This window comes from Haemaphysalis longicornis, unplaced genomic scaffold (genome assembly GCF_048455015.1).
Source record: "Haemaphysalis longicornis isolate Haplotype H1 unplaced genomic scaffold, Haemaphysalis longicornis Haplotype H1 scaffold_2, whole genome shotgun sequence".
NCBI classification, from domain to species: Eukaryota; Metazoa; Arthropoda; class Arachnida; order Ixodida; family Ixodidae; genus Haemaphysalis; species Haemaphysalis longicornis.
In genome coordinates this window covers 120,367,246-120,392,039 of record NW_027526295.1, presented here as the reverse complement: position 1 = coordinate 120,392,039, position 24,794 = coordinate 120,367,246, and the positions used below count along the sequence as shown (strand labels likewise).

The following is a 24,794-nucleotide window of genomic DNA, read 5'->3' as shown; positions in this document are numbered from 1 at the left end:
GCACACGCACAGGGCACGACCAGTGACGCGAATGATTTCCCGCCGAGGGAGATACGGTTATCGCTTATCTAAACGTGTTTTTGCTGCTCACGCTCCGGTCGGGCTGAGCGGACCGCTGGCAGCGAGCGCACTGTCAAAAACATACAGAACAAAAACAAAAACAAAAAATACAAAAACAAAAACATTATGCAACCGAAGTGCACAACCAGTCTTCCTTTTGGTGAGATATAGCAGCGAAGGCATTCATTGGTACCGGTGATATTCCGCGGCAGATCCAAAACACGTGCGGCAAGCGTTGTCGGCTCGCTCGGCCAGAGGCGATGCGTCGACTAAGAAAAAAGAGGGTTGGGAGGGTAGAGGGTTGGTTCGAAGCGCCCTCACTGTCAAGAATCTGCTGTATCGTTTCCTTGTTGGGTGCGCAGGCCGTATGAAAGTGCGCGCTCGCCGCTCCTCCAGTCCGGCCGTGGGCCCATAAATACCGGGCAGCTGGACGGGTGGCTCCACCACTCGGCTGAAGCTTTTCGTTGTTTTGGCCGGGTTTGCTTCGGTGCTTTGAATATTTTGGTGTTGTTGTGAGTGGATGTGTGCGATGAAACTAAGTCTAGATAAATGTGTTAGGGTCCTAAAAGCAATTACGGCAGCGTAAACTTGTCTGGCGCTTCTAAATTTGGGTATGGGCTACAGTAACATGAGCGTTTTTTGCAGCAACCTACGCTTCGCTCCAACCGATCGGAGTGCAAAACTGCAAAAGTATTATTAGTAACATTTCTTAAATGCACTAACAGCAAAGAAAACTTACTGTACGCTTCTAAGGTTGGGAATGGGCTTCATTGACTAAAGCGCTTTTTGCAGCGCTCCGCACTTGGCTCCGCGAGGTCTGAGTAGGGATAAACTATTAATATTAGTATTCATTTCTACCACTGTAAATTATCTTCTCTGGTTTCAATGCCTACGGTTTCCACGCCAGCCTTAATGATGGGATACCTCAATACGTGTGTTTTGAAGAGAAAGGCACTTACGTGCGAGATCAAATATCGTGTGGCCGTGGAAACGTCGCGTAAGTTTACACTTTGTTTCTGTAACCCTGAGCGTTGTGCCTTCGGTTTTCGTGAGTTACAGCAAGGACGAAGCCAGAGGGGGTTTGGGGGTTCAAACCCCTTCTGAATTTTTTCTAGGCAGCGCGTACGCAACGCTTACTGTTCCTTTCGGCAAAACTCAGCCCTTTCCATAACTCAAAACCCTCCCAGAAAATAAATGCTGGCTACGACCCTGAGTGCCAGCATGGGAGCCTGAGAGCTAAGCGGAACTCCTACGTTTGTAGGGGTCATATTATCAAGAGTCAAAGTTATTGAACCAACCAACAGCTTAGGCTACAAACCATCCCCCCTGCCCTTCCCATTTTACCACCTCCGGAATGAAGGCTGGCACCTATAGTTATTAAATGCGGCAGTGTTAACGTGAGTCTGTGTTTTTTATGCTGAAGTATCTTTCCGGAGTACCCACAGAAATCGTGCCATGCCTTGTGAACAAACCAAAAAGGCGCGACTAGTTGCCTCAATTGGAGGTCTGCACGAAGGAATGGACTTGCACTTCCAGTTCGACTTCCAGCTTGAGCGTCGCATAGAGAATCGTCTGCTGTTTGTAATTATTGAGTACGGGCGTAAATCACACCTATGACACGCCTCGTAAAGGTCACCTTTACTTTCAAGATTTACCGATCTGCAAAAGCCCTTGTGATTATCTATGTTTTGCAAGCCACACCGCAGCAGAACCACAGAAAGTCACGCACAACTACGCTGCACTGACAGCCAACGGCATTCCACGGACGAGCAGTTCGCCACGGGCGGCGCTGTTCGCTGAACCGACGGTGGTGCCGGACAACCATGGAGGAAAGAAAAGTTTAGGAGGGAGCGTGACGTGACAACCCTGAAGCCTAGTCATAAAAAATAAAAAGGAAAAAAAACCCGCCCGCATCTTCCAACGGGGGCAACTCGAGTAAATGCGTCGCAGAGTGGTGGGGATATCGCGTGAATGATGCGTAATTAGGTATGGTTCGGGTATGCTTAATTGTTATTTCGTCTTTATTATACTTATTTATTGAATGAAGGAGAAGCGAAGGCAAGGGGTGTAAAGTTAAAGTCTGTCTTTATTGCTTGGTGCCGTCAAGCAAAGCGTCAAGTCAAGAGAAAACCAAGCAAAGACGCCCTTGACTGAACTCCGAACGCTCGCTCCGCCGCTAATATACACACCGCCCGCGTTCGTACGGGGGAGAGACGCGCATGCGCACGCTTCCGTACACAAGCGCGCGAACTTTCCACGCACCCACCACGCCGTTATCACGTGTACACGCCCTGCCGCCGTTACTGTTGAGCGCGACGCAGCGCACGGGTAGCTACGACGCATGCGCGCACAGACGCGCTCCCCCCGCACCGCCGCAGCTGTTGTTGAGAGCGACGGAGCGCACGAGGTACACGTGCTCCTCCCGCACCGCCGCACCTGCTGTCGAGAGCGAGGAGGGTACGGGGGAGAGACGTGCACCTGTGCCTCGACGCGACGCGCATGCGCAGTGAGCGTGTGGACGGCGCCGACAACATCGACGAGTGACATCGCGAGCCTAAAAAATGCTTTGCATTTAAAAACTGATGGGAGTTCCACTCTCACGTGACAGGCAAGCGGTAGTTCTTTGCGCCTCATGTGGCCCTTCGCTTACGCTGCGTGCGTGCGCCTATCCGTTTGGTTGCCGGGCTGTCCGCGTATTCGAGTTTCGGCGACGAGTCGTGGCGCGCAGCTCTGCCTGCAACCCGAAACGCGCAGCGGCCTGATCGCGCGGGCAAAGTGGTCGGACAGTAGAGGCAGAAAACGTCTTTTTTTACTGAGATTTCGAACCGTCGAAGTTCACTCCGCAGTCGGAGAGTTGTGTGCCACCGCCACGTGCAGAAGTGGAGATGATCTTTTCAACTCTGCCGCTAAGGTAAAGTTGAAAAGATCAGGCATTCAAGGTAATCAACCATTTATTGCCAAGGCGCAGTCAGTCCACAATTCAGCAAGGTCCCTCGCAGGCGTAATCTAGCATTCGTTTTTGTTCATATACGTATCGCACCGATCGAGCGGTCCCCAGCGGACAAACAGCCGGCGTACTGCTTCCGACGCGAGGTGGTACACCCAACATAAGGGTTCTGAACCCTTTGTTTTCCAGTGCACTGAAGTAGATAAAAACGTACCACCACGCCGGAGAACCGAAAAGGCGAACGTATGCAAAAGCGCGCGCGAGCGAAACCAAAGCTAGTCTCACCACCTCTTCGCCGACACGACACTCGTTACGCGCGATAATTCAGCAGAATGCCAAACGCCATCGCCACAGCACACCTGGCAAACACCGCGCAGCTGTAGGCCGCTCCATTCTTGTGAATGTTTACGGCGACGCGTTCGAGCGATCCAATGTCAGAAGTGAAATTCGGCTTGAAGCTCGTGAGGGTGCTTCGTAAGCATGCGATTGAAGTCTCGCCTTGCTTTGAACAGCGACAGCGGCAGTACTTCCACGATACGAAGCATGGAGCGCAACGCTGGCGCACAATATCTTGTACGGCGCCTTCGACGATGGCGCTCGATTCCATGTCCACCTGCAGCCAGCCGGAGCCACTAAATGCTACCGCGGGCCTGAGCGTGGTGGATTTTCCATAATGCATTGCGCGGGAGTAGCTCAAGGAGAAGAGAAAGCGGCTTCAGAGGAGGTTGGCTTGCCGAAGCTGGGCCGCCTGACGTCATCATCATCATCATCATCACCAGCCTATCTACGCCCACTGCAGGGCAAAGGCCTCTCCCATTATTCTCCAATTACCTCGGTCCTGAGCCAACTGTGACCAATTTATCCCCGCAAACTTCTTGATCTCATCTGCCCATCTAACTTTCTGCCGCCCCCTGCAACGCTTGCCTTCTCTAGGGATCCACTCTGTTACCCTTAATGACCAGCGGTTATCTTGCCTTCGCATTACATGCCCTGCCCACGTTCATTTCTTCTTCTTAATTTCTACTAATACGTCTTTAACACCAGTTTGCTTCCTGACCCACTCCGCTCTCTTCTTGTCTCTTAATGTTACACCTATCATTTTCCGCTCCATGGCCCGTTGAGTCGTTCTCAATTTAAGTTGAACCTTCTTAGTGAGCCTCCAATTTTCTGCCCCGTAGGTGAGTACCGGTAAGATGCAGCTGTCATACACTTTCTTCTTCAGTGACAATGGTAGGCTGCTATTCATTATCTGAGAATGTCTGCCATATGCACCCCACCCCATTCTGATCCTTCTAATTATCTCTGCCTCATGGTTGGGATTTGGGGTCACAACTTGGCCTAAGTAGATATATTCGCTTACCACTTCCACTGCCTCGCCACCTATCTCAAACTGCTGTGCTGTCCCGAGGTTATTGATCGTTACTTCAGTTTCCTGCATATTAATTTTGAGGCCCACGGTTCTACTCTGTTCGCCCAGTGCGGAAAGCATGCTTTGCAATTCGTCCCCCGAGTTACTTAGCAAGGCAACGTCATCAGCAAATCTGAGGTTACTGAGGTATTCTCCATTAACCCTTACTCCCACCTGTTCCCAATCCAACGTTCTGAATACTTCTTGTAAGCATGCTGTGAATAACATTGGAGAGATTGTGTCTCCTTGTCTAACACCCTTCCTTATAGGTATTTTACTGCTCTCCCTATGGAGGATGACGGTAGCTGTAGACCCACTGTAGATAACCACTAGTATTCTTACATAATGCTCATCTACCCCCTGGTTCCGTAATGCCTGAATGACTGCTAGGGTTTCGACCGAGTCAAATGCTTTCTCATAATCTATGAAGGCTATATATAGGGGTTCAGTATACTCTGCGCACTTCTCTATCACCTGATTGATCGTCTGAATATGGTCCATTGTTGAATAACCTTTACGGAACCCTGCTTGTTCTTTAGGTTGACTGAAATCTAAGGTTGCAGAGATTCGGTTAGCGATTACCTTGGTAAATACCTTGTAGACGACTGACAGTAAGCTGATCGGCCTGTACTTTTTCAAGTCCTTCATGTCGCCTTTCTTATGGATTAGGATGATGTTCGCGTTATTCCAAGATTCCGGTACCATTGCGGTCATTAGGCATTGCGTATACAGGTTTGCCAGTTTTTCAAGTACAATTTCTCCGCCATCCTTCAAGAGGTCTGCTGTTATCTGATCCTCACCAGGTGCTCTGCCCTCTTTCATTTCTTTCAAAGCCTTCCTTACTTCTTCGGTCGTTACTGGTGGGATGTCTATCTCCTCTCAACTACTGTCTCGTTCGGCATTATCCTGTATGTCCCGGCTTCTGTACAGATCCCTATAGAGCTCCTCGGCCACTGTGACTATTTTGTCCCTATTTGTGATGACATTGCCTTGCTTATCCTTAAGTGCATACATCTGATTTTTCCCCACGCCAAGACGTCTTTTCACTGCTTTCAGGCTACCTCCGTTCTTTACAGCCTGACGTCATGCTCCCTCCTAAAATTTTAAATGCGGAGCATTTCTTAGGCTCGCGATGACACTCGTCGATGTTGTCGGCGCCGTCCACACGCTCACTGCGCATGCGCGTCGCGTCGAGGCGCAGGTGCGCGTCTCTCCCCCGTACCCTCCTCGCTCTCAACAACACGTGCGGCGGTGCGGGAGGAGCGCGTGTACCCCGTGCGCTCCGTCGCTCTCAACAACAGCTGCGGCGGTGCGGGGGGAAGCGCGTCTGTGCGCGCCTGCGTCGTAGCTACCCGTGCGCTGCGTCGCGCTCAACAGTAACGGCGGCAGGGCGTGTACACATGATAACGGCGTGGTGGGTGCGGGGAAAGTTCGCGCGCTTGTGTACGGAAGTGTGCGCATGCGCGTCTCTCCCCCGTACTCCTCTCCCTCGAACGCGGGCGGTGTGTATATAAGCGGCGCAGCGCACGTTGGGAATTCAGTCAAGGGCGTCTTTGCTTGGCGTTGACTTGACTTGACGCTTTGTTTGACGGCACCAAGCAATAAAGACAGACTTTAACTTTACACTCCTTGCCTTTGCTTCTCCTTCATTCAATAAATAAGAATAATAAAGACGAAATAACAATTAAGCATTCCCGAACCATACCCAATTACGCAACATTCACGCGATACCCCCACCACCCTGCGACGCATTTACTCGAGTTCCCTCCGTGGGAAGATGCGGGCGAGTTTTTTTTTTCTTCCTCCATGCAGACAACGGCCTCTCGGTCTCTATACGGACGGACGGTCGGCCATAACACTCTTCAGCGGCTTTGGGATGTTTCGTTTTCGAATATCAACTTGATCATAGCGGCAGGATGCTACGGCGTGGAGTTCGTTTCACAATCCTTTAGCGTTTCTCTCTTTCCACACTGTCCATGCTTCTTCTCCTCCTGACACGCACGCAACAGCTCACCGGCGCCTTTTTTTTTCCAATAGCGTTCCCGCAAGGCCAGTTCGCCGCATGCGTGAGCGAACCGGCGTGGGAAGGGTTGCGTGGGATGCTTAAGCGTCTTCACGGGATGATAGTTTCCCTTCATTGTAAAATATTTTCTAATGTCTTCTAAAACTGCGACCGTGGAGGAAGGAGCATCGCCAGTCAGGCGCAGCTCTGTGCTGCCGCAACGCAGAGAGGAACAGTTCGGCAAGGTTTTTCGTCTTCGCCAAAGATGACAGGTAAGCAAAATAGTTTTATACAAGTTATAGAAAATAAAAAAACAAAGCGCACCGAAGGAACTCTTCTGCTTTTAAATTGGTGCGCCCATGTAACGTGAAGTAGCGAGACATGTCAGTCATCTTGAAGGGTAATCTTGGAAACTAATGTGGAAATAAATCCCAGCTATTTCATGTGCCCAATCCATGTTGTAAAGACAATTAACGCGCCTTCGGCCCGCAGGCTCTAGCCCGTAAGGTAAATGTGTTGCGGCAGGCTCGTTTTATGAGCCTTATTGGCAGTGTAAACATCGATTCAGGTTTCTTATCAATGTATTTTTGCTTTGTTTCCTGCAGCAGGTTTGAGGATTGTTTGAGGTACGTGGATCCAGCCGACTGGGCGTGGTTGCTGAAGGAGAGAATACGGATGTCGCACTCTCTGCCCTGACCATTTCGTCGTGCGGGACTTCGGCGACCCTGCAAGAGCAAAACTGCTCCGTTCAGCGGTTCCATCGGCTGGAGTCCGAGACGTTCGAGTGCTGGCCCTTGCATTAATGGTAGCGCAGCGCAACTATTGGATAAATGCAAACTCTAAACGCAATGTAAGTATTCCCAAGTGAACATAAACTTGTCCTGCGCCCAAACGTTTTCACAAACGCCTAGAGGGAAGAAAGAAGTTACAGTTGCTACACAACAACCAGTTATTTTTTTCTAGTCGCACGGGCAAGGACGGGTTTTCTAGACGACGGTTTGCGACTTCATCGGACGTTTCCTCCGGTGACCCTGCTCATCTCCTCCAGTCATCACGCCGTGCCTGCTCACGAAGAAGGTAAACTCAACAGGACCCCCGCACAGGGCACCTTGAGCAATCTTGGTGACGGTACTGGCGATACCGCGGACCCCGAGCCCCCAAACATAAGCTGGATCCAACCGTGGCGATGTGTTTATAGGTGGAGGGTTAGAAACCACGAAAGGTGGCCGTCGGAGCCCAGGTCAAGCTCCGGCGGATGGGCTCCCTGTCTGTTTACCAGGCAGGTATCTCCGGGACCTCTTTGGCTACCAGGGTAAGGTCAAACAAGAAAGTACCCCCGTCTCCCTGCTTTTTCCTATGCTATATGGATAATTCAAAACCCCCCCAAAAACGTGATCGGCCCCCGAAAAGGCGCCGCACCGAAGTCTCCTTTCCTCCCTTGACAGAGTTGACATTTCCAAAACCTGACAATTTTTCCCGCTTTCTAATAATGGAATCTCTTGACAAGTCAAAGCCCGTCACTGCACAGTCTGTTTTTCTCATCTCCAAGTTCCTTGAGGGCATTGTAGGGAAATCCTACAAAGCCAAGAAACTCAGAACAGGGGAAATACTGGTAGAAATTAACAGGCAGCAATCTATCAACCTCCTCAAACAAACCCGCATGGTAGATACAGACATAAAGATCACACCCCACCGCACGCTGAACAGTTCCCAGGGCGTCATCTCCGATCCTGACCTGATGAACGAAACAGAGACAGATCTGCTCGATGGCCTTCTAGATCAGGGCGTGACGGCAGTGCGAAGGATAATCATGCGTCGAAATGACACCGAAATTCGTACGAAACACTTGATCTTGACATTTGACTGCTCAACGCTCCCCGAGTCGGTCAATGCAGGCTTCATACGATGTCCAGTCCGACCGTACATACCAAACCCGCGCCCCTGCTTCAAATGCCAGCGGTTCGGGCACGGTACCAACTCTTGCCGCGGCAAAACGACCTGTGCCAAATGCGCCGCACAGGACCACCCGACAGATAACTGCAACTCCACCACCTTCACTTGTGTTAACTGCGGGGGATCGCACGCGGCGTACTCCCGCAAATGTGAGAAATTCCAACAAGAAAAGAAAATCATCAATGTCAAAGTAACAGAGAACATCACCTTCCCAGAGGCGCGGAAGAGGTTCGCCTCTTTCCCCCTGGGGAGGTACGCCGACGCGGCTCGCCGGGGGGCGGAGCGGCGTCTGGTGTCCAAAGGGACCCAGTTCAGCGAGTCTGACCTGGTCCCTCCTGCCCCCCCCCCTGGGGTGCCTCAGGGAGCCCAATCCGTTGCCACGCCGCTTGCTGAGGCAGCAGTGGTTGTGGTGACAACCTCTTCTGTGGGGACCGGTGCCGCTCCCGCCTCTGCCTCCCCGTCCTCCAGTGCGTTGGAGGTTGCCGACCGGATGGACACCGGGGGCCCCGCATCGGCTCCCGCCGCCACCGCCCCTCCCGTGCCACCTCTGGTACCCCGGACGCCCTCGGCGGTGGCGGCTCAAACGAAGGGCTCCCGAAAGGGGGCCAAGTCCGGGGGGCCTGGTCCGCCGGGCACCCTTCTGGCATCCGACGAGGAGATGGATGTCACGCCGTTCCTGCCTGCTACGCAGCGCAAGGAGCGGCCTCCTATGTCCAAGCAGACAGAAAAGCCTAAAAATCCTAGAATAACAGCCCCGAAAGACGACACATGAACAAACACACACACACACACACACTCCAGTTATTCTTAAACTTAAATAATGGGAACAGAAAACATCATCCAATGAAACTGCAGAGGCCTCCTTAAAAATCTTGACGATGTGTATGAGATTCTGCATGCCAGTCAGCCAAGTATCATGTGTCTCCAGGAAACCCACCTCAATTCTAAACACACAAATTTCTTAAATAGGTACATGGTATTCAGAAAGGACAGGGTTGGCTGCACACACTCTTCAGGAGGTGTGGCAATTGTCACCCGGAAATCCTTAGCCTGCCACCCTATCACTCTGAACACTGTCCTTCAGGCTGTAGCAATCCGTACGATAATATTTAATAGGTTAATAACGGTATGCTCCATTTACATCTCTCCTGATTTTGCACTTCTGAGCTCTGACTTCGAGGCGCTGGTCGACCAGCTGCCCGAACCATACATCATAACAGGCGACCTTAATGCGCACAACTCTCTTTGGGGCTCCTCTAGAACGGATGCCCGAGGTCGCCTGATAGAGAAGTTTCTTACATCCTCCGGAGCATGCCTTTTCAACAAAAAACAGCCTACATACCATAACTTAGGACACAATACATACTCGCATCTTGACTTGGCTATTGGTTCCGCAGTTCTCTTTCCATGTCTTGAGTGGGGTGTGGGCACGGACCCATATGGTAGTGACCATTTCCCCACTTCATTAACGTATATAGGTATAGGCCCGAGCAGTCAATCTTCCCATAAAAGGTTTAATGAATCAAAAGCAAACTGGAGCACATTCACACAAACATCTCAACTATACCACACATCCATAAAACCTCTACACGTGGAGGAAGCCGCCCAACTCGTCACGGCGCACATCCTCGACGCCGCCGAAAAGTCCATTCCCCAGGCCTCCAGTGGGTCCTGCAGCCCAAGGAGGCCCTGGTGGAACGAGGACTGCAGGCGGGCGCGAGAGGCCCAGAACAAGGCGTGGGGTGTCCTTCGCCGGTACCCCACGTCAGATAACCTCATTTCTTTTAAACGGGCAAAGGCTCTTGGGAAGCGAGTGCGTCGTGAGGCGAAAAGGGAGAGTTGGCGCACCTTCCTCACTTCCATCAACTCATACACTGACACACACAAAGTCTGGACACGAATACGAAAACTAAAAGGACAACAGACACACAGCCTGCCCCTGGTTAGTACAACAGGGGACACACTGGAAGACCAGGCTAACACACTTGCACAACACTTCGAACACGTGTCCAGCTCTGCACACTACACAGACACTTTCCTGAAACATAAAAATACTTCTGAAAAACAGTCCCTACATGACAATAACAGGTCAAAATCTGGTTATAATTCTGAATTTACACTGTATGAGTTGAGGGCTGCCCTGAGCACATGTAAACCTTCAGCTCCAGGCGCAGATCAGATTACATACACCATGATACAACACCTACACCCAGATACACTTGAAACACTCCTACACCTATACAATAACATATGGCTATCGGGGCACATCCCAAAATCTTGGAAGGAGGCTATTGTAGTGGCGTTTCTGAAGGAGGGTAAAGACCCTTCTTCTCCTGCCAGTTATAGGCCTATCGCCCTCACAAGCTGCCTGGGCAAGCTTCTCGAGAAGATGATCAACAGGAGACTCGTGTACTTTCTTGAGTACAATGGTCTTCTCGAGAGCTGCCAGGCGGGCTTCAGGGCGGGGCGGTCTACAAATGACCAACTAGTAGCGCTAGAATCTTACATTAAAGATGCCTATCTTCATAAGCAGTATTGCATGACCGTGTTCTTTGATATTGAAAAGGCATATGATACTACATGGCGCTATGGCATCCTTAGAGACCTCAAATCCTTTGGTATATCTGGTAACATGCTGAACACTCTGTCCAGCTACCTATCTTTACGAACATTTCGTGTCAGAGTTGGTTCGGCACTCTCAAACGTTCACGTGCAGGAGAATGGCGTGCCTCAAGGTGGTGTTTTGAGCTGCACTTTGTTTATAGTCAAAATGAATTCAGTTCGGAAGGCATTGCCACCAACAATCTCCTGTTCGATGTATGTGGACGACATACAAATATCATTTAAATCGTGTAATATGTCCATATGTGAACGACAGATCCAGCTTGGGGCAAACAAGCTTGCTCGCTGGGCGGATCAAAACGGTTTTAGGGTTAATCCTGGAAAGAGTACCTGCGTCGTTTTCTCAAGGAGGCGCGGTATCCAACCCGACCCTGAAATTAAATTGAATGGTGACTTGATTCCTGTAAAAAAGGAACACAAATTTCTAGGCGTCGTATTAGACGAGAAACTAACATTCATCCCTCACATCACACAACTAAAACATAAATGCATCAAAGCAATAAACATACTTAAGGTCCTTTCACACCACTCCTATGGCGCGGACAAGCAACTCCTCTTACGTGTCTTCACAAGCTTGGTGGGGTCCCGCTTGGACTATGGGAGCGTGGTTTATGGGTCAGCAACAAAAACAGCGCTGAAAATGCTAGACCCAGTGCTTCACTTAGGCCTCCGCCTCGCGTCGGGCGCTTTCCGTACAAGCCCCGTACAAAGCCTATACGTCGAGTGCGATAAATGGTCCCTAGATCATCAGCGAACATACATAGATCTTCTGTACGCTTTTAAAATTTCGTCTATAACCGACCATCCTTTCAAACCATTTATTTGTGATGCACCCATGTCCCAACTTCTTCTTAATCGTCCATCTATCTCTGCTCCGTTCTCACATAGGGTGAGACAGGAAGTGTCAGAATTATCTATCACCTTTTCAGACACCTACAAATCAACCCTTTCTGACTTTTTACCACCGTGGCAGCTTCGCCCCGTGTCGTGCGATTTGTCGTTTGTAGCAATTGACAAAAAACGAGTACCCACAATTGTAATTCTTCAGCACTTCATGTTCCTTCAAGAGAAATACAAGTGTGCAGAATTTTTTAGCGACGCGTCAAAAACAGCCCGTATGGTTTCGTGTGCTGTGCACGGACCTGAATTTAGGGTATCTAACACCCTAAACTCGAAAAGCAGCATTTTTACGGCTGAAGCCTATGGCATATTTTTGGTTTTAAAGCACATAGTTCATCATAAAATTCCCAAGTCCATCATCTTTACAGATTCCTTGAGTGCAGTACGTGCATTGTCATCTAAGCAGCTTTGTAAAAACCATGTTATTCATTTAGTTTACAAAACCATTACGTAAGCATATGCATTAAGTCTTGAAGTGACCGTATGCTGGGTGCCAGGTCACTCGGGTATCACCGGAAACGAGACAGCAGATCAAATGGCCGCTGCTGCTGCACTTGCAAACACAGTGGACATAAGAACAATACCGTACACTGACCTTAAGTCACTCATTAGACAGCACCTTCGCAATACATGGCAAGCACACTGGAATGAACAGGCAGACAACAAACTACACGTTATAAAGACAGTCGTGGGAGCATACACCACTGACACACACAACAGGCACAATGAAGTTACCCTGGCTCGATTACGGATAGGCCACACGCATGCAACACACTCATACCTGCTCACGGGATCTCCAAGACCCTTGTGTAGCAGGTGTGGAGATGGCCTATCCGTGATCCATGTGCTACTTCAATGTAAAGCACTCCACACAACACGACAGAAACACTTCGCCGACCTCTACAGACAACACATTCCACTACACCCAGCATTGTTTTTAGGGGATGACCCCATGATTCCTGTACAACGCACCTTTAAGTTTCTTAGTGACATCAGGTTTTTACACCTCGTTTCCTATCACGCGTAGTTGCTTTTAAACACGATTTTATGCCACGCACAATCACAACCTGGCCTTTTACACCAGCCATCCTCATTGTCTTTTACTGAATTCACTTGTTTTTTTGTTGAACGGTCTTAGCGTTTACGGTTACATCCTTCATACCTAACCACCGTTTTGGCGCTCTTTGCCCTCGTCGGCCTTGCGCCATAAAACACCAAACATCATCATCATCAACTCAACAGGACGCGCTTCTTGCCGTTCACTGCGTATCTACTACCGCGGCGATTGGTGGGGTTGACGTTTTGCGCCATGACCTAGTTTTCCGGCGCCATCTCGCACCAAAACGGATAATTGCGGCGAAACTGCTTCCAAACGATGCTTCAGTGGGCCAAAAAATCTGGCGAAATATTTCTGCATTCAACGCCAGTCTATTTGCCCGCGGAGCAGTAGAAGACCACCCGAAAATACATGCAATGTCTGCAGCATTGCCTGCATCCTTCGCGAACCGCCACGCACTCGTATTGCCATTCACTGGTGTTACTAAGCACGAAGTGAAAAGCTCTTAGCAGATTTGTGTTAGGTCAAAACTTCTTTAGTGGATGTAGTTAGTTAACGAGAATTGAATAGCATTGCTATATTACCGGAAATTGCAGCTGTGAATGCCGAAAATTTTAGGAGGAAACCTCCTTTTCTTTATGTGTACAGAGAATGTAAAGTAGAGTGCCTTGGTAAGTTTACTAGATGAATAGCCCTATGTGCTTATAAATTGCACTCTTCTCTTGCAGGGTCTACCCCAGTGCGGCGAAGACGGAAAGGCAGAGTCCTAACGCCAAAAAGCAAGAAGGTACTGGAAGATTTAAGGCGTGCCAAGCAAAGGCACAGGAGGCGTTGTCCAGGTCTGAACAACGAGAGTCCCTGAGAGATGAAACAGAGGGCTGCATTGCAAACGTTGCGGCCACTTTTAAGTGCAGCATTTTACCAGCTGCTCGACAGCCAAGTGAGAGTACTGGTTCGCGAGTACAAGGGAAGAGATAGCCACAGGAGATGAAGCAGTTAGCACTGAGTCTACACTTTTATGTACCCAGTGCATATCGGCAGGTCCCTAAACTGCTATGCTGCCTCATCCTACGTCTCTCCGAAAGTGCTTGTCTGAAGTACCAATTACACCCGGTATTCTACCTCGAGTTTTGCATTCACCTCAAGCTGCAGCAGCAAATTGGCCTACAGAAGATCGGGCATGTGTAATTATGTTTGACGAAATGTCAATGCGTTCGCATTCGCAGGATGACATCACAAATTATATCGTCATTGGCCTTTCAGACGACGGCACGCAGAGAAACGCTGATGTGGCAAATGTAACATTTGGGGCTATCCTTTCTGAACTCTCAAAAGCCTGGGTTCAGCCGTTGGCGCTTGCATTGGCCAAAACAAAACTGCGTGCAGAAAACATCAGATGACTGCTGCTTGGCCTAATTCAACAGCTCAGGGAAGGGGGGGGGGGGTTGTAATGCAGTGGTGTGCATCCGCGGTCCAGCAATATTGTTTCGAACAGATAAATGTAACGCCTAAAATCCCGTACTTTGATGTCTGTGAGCAGGAGTACTTTCGTTTTGACACTCCACACCGAATGAAGTGCACGAGGAATAACCTCCGATACACCAACAAGCTCCATATTGGCAGTAAAACTGATGATTGTAGCTAGATTAATGCTTTCCATGAAAGTCGACACAATGTTATTTCATAACTGGCCCATAAACACATTGATGATCACATATAGAAAGAGCGTTTCAACAGCATGAAGGTAAAGTTTTCAACGAAAAAGTTCAACCAGACTGTTTCTATGGCATTGGCAGTCATTATTTATTGCTGTTGCTTTACGCGAAGGGGCTGCTGAACCCACAGCGACCTTCCTTGAGAAAAAAAAATAACACCACCTGCTCCTGCTTTGAGCGGTGACTGGAAAGTCGAAATAGGATAACATGCATACGAACATGCCTACAGTTCGTATTTAGTAACGTAATTAAATGGCCTACTCCGTGTTTCATTATGTACAGTAAAGCGCAAAAACAGACAGGGACTGAAAACGCAACAAAAAAGCGCTCTTGCGTTGTGTCTTTTCTAGTACCTGCCTATTTTTCCGCTTAATTGTATATAATTACAACGGGTAGCCTGCTCAGAAAAGAGAAAAACTTTCATCCCGAACGTGTACGCTGTAACATTTTAGCTGGCATATTTTCATTTTTTATTAACGATGCTCCTATTGTTTCTACTCCTAAAACTGAACCAAACCGCATGTGTCTGCCTAAGAAGAAGCATTTCCGTGCCCTTATATATTAATTGCCACACATTTAAATTGGTATATTGAATTTGTATATTGAAGTCTAACTTTATTAAAGTTTGCGTATTATAAACACTTAAGATTAGCGGTAGCTTTTGTAGTTTGCCCGCAAATTATCACGATGATATCTAAAATTTTCCGGAAATGAACAAAACCAGCCGCTATGCACTCTAAAAATGGGTGCCTAATTACCAAGGTATTTTGTGCGAAGTGAGCCTTTAGCTCAACACTCGAACCCGCAATGATCACGAGAGCTGCAAATAAAGGCGAAGTGTTAAAGTGTTAAAGAGCATCAAATAGTTCATCCTGTTGGTACGCTGTCTGATGCAATGCTTACTTGCAACTAAATTCACAATTAGAACGCCTTTATATATAGTAACCTGAGCATAGCAGCTGGCACCAATGGCAGCCACGGAGCCGAACAAGTGCTGTGTAGGGACGGCGCGCGCGTAAACGTGTGCTAAATTAAATCCCCAACCCCGCCAGCATCGCCTCGCTCGAAGTTGGACCTACTTCTGCTGATATAAAATAAAGAAGTCGAAGCAATCAATACTGACCGAAGCAATTGGTGCTGTAATACCACTCAGCGCCTAGAATTTGCTGTTCGGCATGAACCCTCGTCTCAGCTATGCGAAATCAACGTGCTAAAGCAAACCGCACTGGCCCAATATCGGCCTGCTCAGCTGGCATTTTTTTATTGAGTGAGCATCGTCTGTGAGGGGGCGAATAGGGAATTTCGAAAAAAATTTCACGGCGCTGTTTTCACCTTACAACGTCGAATTCGTTCGGGGCACTAGAGGGAGAAGAGCAGAGAACGCAAAAGTAGAGACACCGCGTGGCCACATCGGCCAGCAGATCTCACCGCTGGCCATGTTCCGATGGAGAGAATTCAAGCTCTGCAGGCCAGCTTCCTCGGCCTCAATGGGTCTTCTCCCGCTATTACTTTGAATCAAGGCTGCAACCAAAGCTGGCAGCAAAAACGGAAGGAATGGCAATGACGGCGACGAAATGCCGATACTGGGGGGAAACAAAAGGAGAGGCAGGCCGCGAGTAAACGGAAACGCTGAGATGGTTAGAGGGCTAAGCACGGTTGGCATGGCGCATGAGGGACGCGTGAAGCCCGTTCTACATGGTGCGAATTTCCCCTGCGAATTCGCGGCTCCGGCGCCGCAGGTGCGGCGAAACGATCTAATTTTTGGACAGTCGAAATTATCCTGTGAATGGCGCTTGCCATTTGACAATTAGTCGCAGCAGTGAAAATAGAAAACTACATCGCTTTGTCGCACTAACGGCGCCGCAGCTGCGATTTCGCTGGCGAAATCAGCACTATGTAGAACGGGCTAGAGAGGCGTCTCGTTACGGACTTGTGAAGCCGGAGCAACGCGTGCGTATCGGGCCGCGCCTCAGTTTAGCGATAAAGGGTGACAAGATGCTCAGGCATTCTTCATCATCATCACCACCACCACCATCATCATCATCATCATCATCAGCCTATCTACGCGAACTGCAGGCAAAGGCCTCTCCCATTATTCTCCAATTACCTCGGTCCTGTGCCAACTGTGACCAATTTATTCCCGCAAACTTCTTAATCTCACCTGCCCATCTAACGTTCTGCCGCCCCCTGCAACGCTTGCCTTCTCTAGGGATCCACTCTGTTACCCTTAATGACCAGCGGTTATCTTGCCTTCGCATTACATGCCCTGCCCACGTCCATTTCTTCTTCTTAATTTCTACTAATATGTCTTTAACACCAGTTTGCTCTCTGACCCACTCCGCTCTCTTCTTGTCCCTTAATGTTACACCTATCATTTTCCGCTCCATTGCCCGCTGAGTCGTTCTCAATTTAGGTTGAACCCTCTTAGTGAGCCTCCAAGTTTCTGCCCCGTAGGTGAGTAACGGTAAGATGCAGCTGTCATACACTTTCTTCTTCAGCGACAATGGTAGGCTGCTATTCATTATCTGAGAATGTCTGCCGTATGCACCCCACCCCATTCTGATCCTTCTAATTATCTCTGCCTCATGGTTGGGATCTGGGGTCACAACTTGGCCTCAGTAGATATATTCGCGTACCACTTCCACTGCTTCGCCACCTATCTGAAACCGCTGTGCTGTCCCGAGGTGATTGATCATTACTTTAGTTTTCTGCATATTACTTTTCAGGCCCACGGTTCTACTCTGTTCGTCCAGTGCGGAAAGCATGCTTTGCAATTCGTCCCCCGAGTTACTTAGCAAGGCAACGTCATCAGCAAATCTGAGGTTACTGAGGTATTCTCCATTAACCCTTACTCACACTTGTTCCCAATCCGACGTTCTGAATACTTCTTGTAAACATGCTGTGAATAACATTGGAGAGATTGTGCCTCCTTGTCTGACACCCTTCCTTATAGGTATTTTGCTGCTCTCCTTATGGAGGATGATGGTAGCTGTGGACTCATTGTAGATATCCTCTAGTATTCTTACATAATGCTCATCTACCCCCTGGTTCCGTAAAGCCTGAATCACTGCTAGGGTTTCCACCGAGTCAAATGCTTTCTCGTAATCTATGAAGGGTATATACAGGGGTTCAGTATACTCAGCGCACTTCTCTATCACCTGATTGATCGTGTGAATATGGTCCATTATTGAATAACCTTTACGGAACCCTGCTTGTTCTTTAGGTTGCCTGAAATGTAAGGTTGCAGAAATTCTGTTAGCGATGACCTTAGAAGGTACCTTGTAGACGACTGACAGTAAGCTGATCGGCCTGTAATTTTTCAAGTGCTTCATGTCGCCTTTCTTATGGATTAGGATGATGTTCGCGTTCTTCCAAGATTCCGGTACCATTGCGGTCATTAGGCATTGCGTATACAGGTTCGCCAGTTTTTCAAGTACAATTTCTCCGCCATCCTTCAAGAGGTCTGCTGTTATCTGATCTTCACCAGGTGATTTGCCCCCTTTCATTTCTTTCAAAGCCTTCCCTACTTCTTGGGTCGTCACTGGTGGGATGTCTATCTCCTCTGAGCTACTGTCTCGTTCGGCATTATCCTGGATGTCCCGGCTACTGTACAGATCCCTGTAGAACTCCTCGGCCACTGTGACTTTTTATTCCTAATTGTGATGACATTGCCTTGCTTTTCTTTAAGTGCATACATCTGATTTTTCCCCACGCCAAGACGCCTCTTCAAAGCTTTCAGGCTACCTCCGTTCTTTACAGCGTATTCGATGCTCTCCATAATATACTTGCGTGTGTCAGCTCTCTTACGCTTATTGATTAACTTCGAAAGCTCCGATAGTTCTATTCTGTCAGCTGCGGTAGAGGTTGTCATGGCTTGCCGTTTCCTAATTAGATCTTTCGTTTCCTGTGAGTTTGCCAGTATCCTGTCTAGCCATAGTGCCCCCGACCTCTACTGCACACTCCGTGATAATACGTGTAAGGTTGTCGCTGGCTTCCTGTGTCGTAAGCTCGGCTTCCTCGTTAAGAGCTGAATATCGCTTCTGCAGCGCTATCCTGAATTCTTCTATTTTACGTCTTACTGTTAGCTCATTTACCGGCTTCTTTTGTACTTGCTTGTTGCGGTCCCTCCTCAAATCTAGCCGAATTAGAGATCTTACCATACGGTGGTCACTGCACCTTACCCTTCGGAGTACTTCCACATCCTGCACGACACCAGGGGTATCGCATAATATGAAGTCTATTTCATTTTTATGCTCCCCATTCGGGCTCCTCCAGGTCCACTTCCGACTCTCCCGTTTTCAGAAGAACGTATTCATTATGCGTAGTTTATACCGTTCTGCAAACTCAAACTCAACTAGTAGGTCCCCCCTGCTATTTCTTCTTAACGATCCATCTTAACGATTCATCAAAAGCTCTTACATTTTATTGTATTGATGAGCATACGCGTTCGTGCAAACATTAGGCACGTTTAACGACTTTGTCTTGAAGTTGAGGAGCTCGTTTTTTTAGTGAAGCTAGCCCGTCAACTTCACAAATAAAAGTAGGGGGGTTGCAAGCTGGGCTAGTTGGAATTTAGACATTCTTGGATAAAACCATCGCGAATTCAGACGAAGACGAAGGAAGTAACCACAAGGACAGCCGCTGGTCCTTGTGGTTACTTCCTTCGTCTTTGTCTGAATTCGCGCTGCTTTTATCTAATAAAGGTAGGGCTTGAATTGAGCATTTCCAGGACCTCTATCTGCACTTGCGCTTGCAGGCGCAGCCGTTATTTTTGGTGGCTAGATCTTATGGCTTTTGACGGACGCCGTATGCACGCCGGGTCGAACATCGAACAAATTCTGGTTAGCATTCGGTGGCCACTGCCATACCGTCAAGTCACTGCACGGCCAATCATTTGCATGGGCAGACGTGCTAAACTTCCTCAACAGCGCACCCAAAGAGTAACCTTTCAGCAAGAAGTTAGCAAACTGGAGCGCGACATGCATGCAAAGCGAGCCTGTTAGCTGTCACGAAGGGCGCCCCACCACGATTAGCAATATTGGATAAGACCGCCATCGGCAATCGGGGTCCAAAGAGCCATCAATTGTATTTTTTGTATTCGCGCTAGGAGCGCTGTTCTCAGTGTGGAAATAGGGTGCATCGATGCCAGCGGACGCACGCGAATCAAGGCACCCGTGTGAAATGGGTTCATTGGCAAAACTTCACGCCAACACGACTACCGTGTGCTTTGCAGCGATGTTGTGGCGCGAAATGAAGACGTTTTTCAGCGAACTGAGCCGGTCTACGCGGACGTCATCAGACGCTTAGGCTTTTGCGCAGTAGTTTGTGCTCGCTTAGAACCACAAGAAATGGCACTGTTGGGTATGACAGCCCAACCTATTAAGTGCGTCCCATAAAAACTAATTATCTTGAGAACACTTCTGTAGGCCACTGTCTGCTTGCCCAATCAACTGGAATCGGGTGACCAGAAATTTCCTCTGCTGTGCTACTACCGGTGTTGCTCAGCTGTACGCAAAACATACCATAGCGCATGATAACGTGCTCACTGAAAGTAAACTCCTAAAAATTGCACAATATCCTTGACCCTTCCGCCCTGGTGTCTTAATTTGATGACACCACACCAAATATTCTTTAGCGTTTAGAGGAAAAAACGAAACAGGTTTCTGGGCAAGGGTTTTTCAAGGATGTTTCTTGCGATAGACATCACCATTGTTGCACTTTATCGGGGATGGCGAGCTTCAGTAGACACAGGCTAGGACGACGGGGAGGTTGAGCTAGCTGAAATCTCGGTTTTTCCAAATGTCTATAAATTTGCAAATACATGCACTACCAGCTTTATTTTCTCCTGTAGGCTCAAGATGCCGTAGCTTGTCAGGAAAAAAAGAAAAAATTTATTTCTAGTAGCGGGAAAAATTTTAAATGTCTAAAGACGGGCCAAAAGAGCTCACCTAGCGCGCAAATAGCAATGGACAAAGGATGACCAACTTCAGAAGCAACGATCAAATGCGGCGAAAGCAGGTGCAGTGACACCGGAAAGAACTAAAGAAAGCGGAAAACAAAAAAAAGACACTTGGCGAATTAAATTCCTCAGCACGAGCACGTAGTGCTTCGGTGTGAGTGTGCCTGAACCTTACGAAGCTTCCTTTACATTGCAATGATATATAGTCCACAGGGACGATGTAAATACTGTGGAATTTCCAACTGCTCCACCGGAACGAAACGGACAGCCCAATGCTTCTCCTCTGGAGTAATGCTCTACTCCATCTAAGTTTGATTCAGCAAATTAAATAGGAAATATGCTAAATTGTTAATTACACAAGAAAGTGTTTTATTTTGCGCACTCCTTGGGCTGCACCCTGGTCAAAGCATATTGTAACTCACATTGAGGCTCGGCACCTTGTTCTTCACAGAATGGAAAGGCACTCTATTTTTTTGTTAGCTATTTTGTTCGCCTCAGGTTGCATATCAGTGCATGTCGCTTGCGTGCACAGCTGCTCGGTTTTAGTCGAGGCCACCGATTAGTCGGGCGGCGCAATAGGCCGGAACGGCGGCGACAGTGACGCGCGCTTTTTAACGCTTGAGCGAGAAATTATTACTAGGGCTTGCGTTCGGGCTAGTTGGTATTCCATAGCGTTCATAATAAGCGTGCAAAAAGCACGGACCGTGTTTTTTTTCCCTCGCTTATGATGACCCTTAGAGAAGTATAGGCACGTTGCACCGCAAAGAGGCCGCTGTGTGCGCAGCACTTTTTTTAGTAAAGTTGTCTGCCGCGCACGCTAGGGCATTGATAAAGGAGCGGCGATTTCTCGAGCAGTTATTACCCACTGCTTGCAGCATGACGTGCCAACGATCTGTGGGGTTGACGCCAAGACACGGTGCAAAGAAAGACGGCCGTGATGAATGCATCGGTTCCTCCCTGCCATTTGTATTATCTGCAATCTGACTGGTCGGCCACAATAGCAGCGATTGACGTATTTTCGCCTGTGCAACTTAGGCTGTTCGTTCTTCTCGGCCTTGTTATCCCGACATTACCATAGATGCTTTCTTTGTGTGGACGCCCGTGCGTGACTCCTGGTAATTCCTGCTGTTGGTGTCTGGGACAGAGCACCAGCACTTACGTAATATGAAGGCTACGAACCGAGCCCATGATAAGCGTGGCATCTTTCACAACAGAAATGAACCCCCCGAACTACCAGGATATAGAAAACGGCGCTGCTGCTTGCGAGGCAAGCATCAGCGCAAGATTTGCGGTGGGTACTGCTTCTTTGTCGAAATTGCTGTTTCGGCATCGCCTCAGGCTGGGCGATTAAGTTTTATAACAGAGGGTTCTTTAAACACGGCTTCAATTGGCTACTAGGATACGTAGTCAGTTATGAATTTCATTACAGGCGTGCCGTCAGCAAGAGATCCAGTGGTAAGTCCAATCGGAAACCATTAGAGACCCTCCAGAAAGTTTATTCACGGCCTTCAACCGCATGAAAGGGTCCTTATTGGAATGAAAAGTTGCCGTCGACCTCTTTAAATGGCTGTTTATTGGCAGCAGATATTTGGCAGCAGATATTTGGCAGCAGATCCGATATTTATTATAGCTTGCCTTCAAAATAATTTCGACAGTTAAATGAAAGTCGGCGTGAACTAGAGTGGTCTTGTCGCGTAATTGCCACATAATTGTTTTGAAGATAGGTTTAAGAAAGCATGAGTTAATGGCGTTTTCTGCTGTCATTCTCCCTGCGTAGTGGGACATGCTTCGCTGGGCAACACTTAATTCGGGAAAACACTTAACACTTAATTCAGGAAAACTTTCATAAAGAAAACCAATCTTCAACCAATCCACTCAAAGTTGAGTTGATCTTTAGACACATGTATATTGCCGGGAAGACATGTTTTAAGAGAAATATACGCCATAATATCAAAATTCTTCTTTAAATTTTATATGCAAGGGTGCGATTCCAGTCTACATCGCTCAGAAGTCGGAGATGATGTGCTGGATCTAGCCACGGACAACTTCGCTGTAAAACAGAATCACAGCGCCGCTCTTTGATGCCCTGCGGCCGTCCGCTGCTTGGTGACAGCGTCATGTGCTCGATTCACGGCGATGCGCGATTCTCTTCGTCGCGAACGTCAGAAGCTGAGCGACGCAACGCTGCACTGGAAATTTATCAACCGTAGAAAGCACCCGCACGAGAGTGAGGGCGAAGTTTCGTTTCACTTGGAGCTCACTTGGCGTGAGCACACGGAACGTGTTAACAGCGCTGCGGGGCGGCCCTGTCGCTGTTCCGGCTGCCTGGGCCGTGGTCCGTTCACGTTTTTGGCAGATGGTACGTGTGCTACCGCGATTCGCGCGCCAGAGGCGGGGCTCACGTGTCGGGTGGGCGATAACCTCTCCCGTCTCGAAACCATTGCTACGATTGCCCTTACCCCACGTCTGCAATCTACATCCGCTCTCCCAAGTGAAATCCCAGAGACCCTGCCGGATTAGAGACTTCCGGGACTGAGCATTATGCTGTAATTTTATCTACATGTCATTTATACGTCGTGTTCGCTTTGGACTATGGCATCACGTGTTTTAGGACATGGTTTACTTAACATCTTTCGGGCAACTAACGCCAACTAACCTGTTCGTTAAGTGTGAATCAGTATACGCCTAGAGCGCTGCATGTAGGAGCACCACTGAACTCCCCCTGCTGCCCGTTTAGAAAGCAGCCGCGGGATTCTCCGGCCCGCTACCCACTGTCGCCGCTGCTTTTGCGGCATGTTCACGACTGAGGATTACCGTTTGTATGCATTACAAATACATGTTTTTGTGGAGCAGTAACTTTATTCGCAGATGTGGTGCATTGACGAGAGTGGAAATATTTCTGACGCAAACGTAGTGGGTATATTCGGTCTGTATAAGTGCCAGGTGTGTGTCACAGGCCGGCGTCACAAAATCGGCATTTGCATGAGGCTGATTGTAATTCCACTGCGCTGAAATTTAATCACACTGTCTCCGTAAGCAGCGTTTCCTCAGATGGTCATCTTACGGCAATACACTATGATTTAAATCGGTTTTGTGGGCTTACATAAGCGGAGCACTCGTACCTGACATCACGCCAGTTACCCTTGCCTATATGACATGCCCTTGACAAGCCAGTGTGGCAATAATTTCACTAATAATTTCACTGATAATAATTTAATAAAGAAGTACGATGGATATTGCAAAATAATACTCAGGGATCATAACAGGACATAAATTAAATGCTGAGTCGTCTTTTCGTGACGTGAGCGCCAGCAAACCTTCATCTGTGACATAAGTACATCCTCCGGGAGCAGCGCGCAGACGGGCTTATAGAGTAATTCGCGTCCGCGAACAAACGGTTCTTCAAAAACATCGTCATATGACACAGGGAGCCTCCAGAATCTAGTACAAACTGAAATCAGAGGGCCTTATCAGGTACCACAATCTTCCAACGACATTTTTTATTGCTTGTGAACTGCTATACTTTAAATATTGCGTCCGCCGAGTGATCAGCTGTTCGTTGAAGTCTAAAAACAAAAGGAAAGTAAACGCAGAGCTTGTGTGTGCGATTACAAAAATGTTAATTTCTTCATTACGCTCCGCATTCGTAAACAACAACAGTTAAGCGTACTATTCTAACCCGCCACCCCCTGTCTTGCGAAATAGCAGTGCATTTTGCATCCACTTGTCTGGTAAGTCCTACCTGGCTTAAGACTAGACGAACGTATTTAGCATTTGCCAAGCTGCACTGGGTTTCTCAATTCCTATTGGAGATATTGTGCTTCTTCCGGACTCACAGTCCATTTATTTTTCCCTCGTCTAATCCTGGATTCATTACTTTCATAATTCTCCCTATAAGGCGTGAGTGCATGCGCACAATATTTAGCGACGCAGAGCTCTGGGGAATAAACGTAACAATTTCGCGTGGCTTATATTACTCATAAAAGGCACGAGCTATCAGGTATCCTGTAATCACATCTCCGTAATATTTTTCAGGACGCATATATTTGAAACGAAGCTGAATTCGCTACATGCGCTGCAAAACAAAACCAGCCTGTCGCTGTGCCAGTACCAGGTATAAACCACGTTTCAATACACTTCACTTCTGCCTGCCGCATTCGGAGGTGGCAGT

The 24,794-nt window shown here is 48.3% G+C and overlaps 1 protein-coding gene across 1 annotated transcript in view; it reads left to right on the top strand.

The window, feature by feature from the left end:
• The window catches only part of LOC144169166 (uncharacterized), a 577,944-nt gene that overhangs the window by 278,381 nt on the left and 274,769 nt on the right, over positions 1-24,794 (top strand). The gene's annotated exons all lie outside the window — the stretch shown is intronic.